Source organism: Copidosoma floridanum, unplaced genomic scaffold, assembly GCF_036245765.1.
Source record: "Copidosoma floridanum isolate Cflo_tuat_1 unplaced genomic scaffold, Cflo_Japanese_pri ptg000033l, whole genome shotgun sequence".
Taxonomy (NCBI): domain Eukaryota; kingdom Metazoa; phylum Arthropoda; class Insecta; order Hymenoptera; family Encyrtidae; genus Copidosoma; species Copidosoma floridanum.
The window spans coordinates 6,236,476-6,241,087 of NW_028321910.1; positions in this window are offsets into that span (position 1 = coordinate 6,236,476).

Genomic DNA, 4,612 nt, shown 5'->3' on the forward strand with positions numbered 1-4,612 from the left:
TTTGTGGTTACTGGAGAATCGATTGGTCGTACATTTTATTACCGACAAAAATAGCGTCTTTTTCTCCTGGTCCTCCCTATTAAGAAGTGGAGTCTCCTCTTCTATAGTACTTTTTTTTATCTTACTACTTGAAAACATCATGAAGTACTAATTGTAAGTAAAAACATGTTGCACCATGCGTTTATATTATCTTTTTGCAGAATGTAGCAATATCTCCCTCATATGTTGGAGAAAATTATCAAAAAAAAGATCAATTGTATTGGAATAATGTGTACGCAAAACTTTTTTTGAAGTTATACTTCTATAGGCGCGTTCTGGGCTATGGAGTAAATCAACGATTTCAGATTGGTGACCTTGAGAAAAAATGTAACGAAAGTGGATTTTGCTTTGATTCTACCTCTTCGCTCCAACCCTCTTGATGTTCTTCTGGTCCCTAGTACTACAACACACAACGTCATAGCACCACACCACACAACATTATCCCAGCATACCACATCAAATATTTTAAGTGTAACTTATTTTTTCTTTCAACCAATTTAAAAAAAAAAACAGTTTCCAAATAGATTTTAACTCCATATCTTTTGCGTACTGGGCGAATTTCTTACCCATTCTACTATGAGCAGGCCGGACAATGAAAAACTGATTACTTTACTTTACTTTACAATTTGTAATACATTTCTAATGTAAATCCTTATTTACTTTTTGTTTTATCATACATTGAATAAATAAATAATTTATTTTATAAAATATATCCTTTTGGTACCAGTTTTTTTTCAAAAATTTCGAAATTAGTGTATATCAGCAGTGCAGCTTTTATATGCATTTATGACCGTTTATTTACTTATCATAAATCTGTTTCTTTTAAAATAAGTGAGAAATTGTTTATACAATTTTTCACATTTTTTCATGATTGCCATATTGAAAAAAAAAAAAAATTTTCGGTACTGTATAAATACAATAACTAATTTTTATTGCATTTTCTTTTTTCACAAAGTTTAGAGAGGCGAAAGGAGCGCAAATATATGTAGCAACAATGAAAATTATTCTTTTAATGTGGATGAGCTCACATACGCGCTTTTACGCATTCTTGACCCCTTATTTCTTGTGTCATTAAACAAAAACAAAAAATAATGGATATGTTTAAGAATGAAATAGGTTTATCTCAAAGTAGTCTTTTATACAAACAACAGTCGGAGGGTTTCTACAGATCTTATAAATGTTATTCCAAGTGATTTTTCCGTAAGGTTACATGTTAAATTGCAAATTTTTGAAATAAAACATGTGAAAGAGGATACTATAAAATAATGTGCTTTTTTTTGGTATTTCTTGTAGAACTTTGAGTAAACTTTTGAGGTATGAGTGATATCTGTCAAAAAAACCAATGTGTAATGAACTTTCTGAAGGGACATTGTTTATATTGTATTGTGCCATAATATATTGTTTATAATGTCTTAGTTAATAAATATCAGAATTTTTATTGAAACCACATCCAACTAACGTAGGTATACTGGTTCCAACGATAATTCTGCCACCTTTATACACAATATCGTTTCATGGCATGTATATTTATATTTATAATTATATTATCTGCTACATAATTTTATAGAAGTATAACTTTTTACTTGGGTACCTAAGCACCCACTGTCCACTCATTTTTATAACAGTTCTTCTCTTGTCTCCCCTCTGTCTCTTTTTTTCTCTCTCTCGCTTCTTTATCTTAACGAGCCCTTTCGAAAAAAATCGTAAAAATGATCATGTTATAAGTAAAAAAGATGAAAAAAGCAATTGACTCACCTTTTAAAACTATAACCATCGTAGTCTCTTTTTCTACATCGTTGGTGCATAATACATGTTTAGTATCAAAATTTCATAAAAAAATATAAAATTAGGAAAAAATAAAAGGTTTTACACTTATGTGGAGAAAAAACTCTATTTATTACAAAATGTATAAAATTATAATTACAATATAATTTGTCTTTATCTTTTACAAGTGCATACCAACAGACGTTATTTTGATAATCGTTATCTTGTTTTTAAATACTTGAATATTATCGTTTTACTCTGAAGAGCCATGCTAATATACCATACTTCAACTTTTAAAATAGTTTCACATGAAACATGATATCTGAAAGTGTTTTCATGAGATACATTTTTTTATATAGTTAATGGAGTTTATACTGTAGGCGGATATCTGCTTTTTATTTTTTTCATTCTATCAAGGGATGAAATAGTGAGTGCCACAATAAGCCTTGCAATATCTGAAAAAAAGTTGGAAAGCATTTTCAAAACATGATCATTTTGAAGAAGAGCAGTATGTTTGAACAGTGTGCAAGAGATCTATTACGAATAAATTAAGCTAGTCAATTAGTTTAATCAAGTAATTTTTATGTACATAAAGATAAATTCTTATAGATTTCATTTAGCAATAACCTTAGTCTACGTCTATGTTCAACTTTGCCAGTTCATCGATTGTAATATGTTCTTTTTATTAAATGACCGTTGCAACATTTATGAACAACACTGTCATCACGCTGCTCTTCGTCCAAACGTAGACCTTTATGAAAATAAATTCTTACAATTCAATTTGTATTGATTATATGCAAAAGTTCTGATATTCTAACATTTCTAAAATATGCGCATCCAATAGCGTATTATATGGAACAGTGTTTAACTGACCGTCAAGTTCCAAATTTTTAACGGGTTTTTGAAGCCTCCATATGATGTTCGATTTTTTAAGACACTACAACACTCTTACATATCTAAAATACATCTAAGTAAAATCAAACTCGAATGGATTTTCATACATTAATGCTTTCACGATGCGCTTAAACTTTTTCATCTGCTTTGATTATAACAAGTGTTTGCAAATGGAAGTGCCATGCTAATACTTTTAAAGAGGATATATGGGATGGTTAATACTTGCACATTGGCACACGACAGTATTACCGATGGAAATCAAAATTTCCGTCAGCAGAGACTTTTTAGATGGCGCATACGGTATTTATAATAAAAAAAGTTTATTTATTTCTATTTATTTTTTTATAATCGAAAGGATAAGATAATAATTCTAAAATAAGGCGCCACTTTCTAAAAACTATCGTAGATTTTTTTTTCATGCGCGTTACCACTTCATGTATGCCAGACTTTTTAATCATTATATTTCTAGTTTTTATTGTGTTATTTGATTCTAGATTATTTCCATTTCATTGTTCAACCATAGTTACAATAGAATCAAACTTTATTTTCAATAAATTATTATAATTTAATTGAATACCCTTAACTTTGCATACATCATGAAATTTCCCAGCAGCTGTACGCTCGTGGTATGCATAAAATTTAGGACCTCCTGAAACAAAGATCTCTATATACGATCCTTTACCATACACCTCATATTTATGTGTTAACTGTCCTAATAACAAACTGGTAGGTGGTTAATATTAACTGACATTTTTATCATTACTTGTAAATATTACTGAGTCTGTATCATAACACAAAACTTTTGTATCGATTTTTTCCAAGCATTTGTATAGTTTTAAACGTACTTGAGTTGTCGTAAATGCAGCTACAGCAATGTTTGTACACAGGGAAGAAAACTCCACTTTCTCTTTATATCGCCACGTTATACACATAACACTATCATTTGCTGGTAGACAATTTTCTAGATACTTTTCACTATCACATAATGCCTTCAGTAACTTTTTATGAATATAAACTGTACTTGTTTTTAAGGTAAATATCTCCTTTGACCGAATTTTTCCCAAAAAGAGATCAAACATAATTTTGCTTCAAAATGCAGACCCGAATTTCTTTTAAGTTGCTGGAATGTAACTTAATACCTCTTTTATATTTATAATTATTTACAAATTCTAATTATTCTTCTTCCATGTTATCCGTGCTGGGCCACCCACTCACTTCTTGCTTTATTCTTAAAAGTGTTGATTACTCCGTATATAAACCACTACTTTGAGTAATGGCGTAATATTTAGCAACTTCATATTGCCAAATGACATCAATTTTTAACAAGTTATATCCTAGTTCTAGAGCTTTTTTTATTTTGACGGATACCCATGTACCTGACAAAGCTCTATCTGACACTGAATCGTGAATACATTCTTCCAGAGAGGATGTTACCACACACAGGTGGTACAATGCAATAAGTAGGTGACTATTCATTTATGTAAGAAGTATAGGGTGACATGAAGTTTGCGGTAGTAAAATTGTGTTTTTTAATAAGCCCTCGACTTTTTCTTTAAAATTTTTCAAGTTTTTTCCTGATAATTCTAAAGTCATTACCGGTATTCATTTTTTGGTGTCTAAGTGGAAATGTAATTGTCTTACAAATATTAGGGTATAGTGGGCAATCGTTCAAGTACTTTATCCTTGTATTATCCTTATCCGTATAATTTGTAACAATATTTACCGTATGACCGCTGTAAAAAGTATCTTGAGGATTCAAAATACAGATTTTCGCAATTGTATGATTTTTTATATAGTCTAAATACTCATTATAATTTTTTTGTAAATTTGTCAAAATCATGCTCCCACATCCCAATCGCTTTGTAGTCGTACTCTTTAATTTTTAAACTTGTTTTTATGGTACTTGCGTATCGTT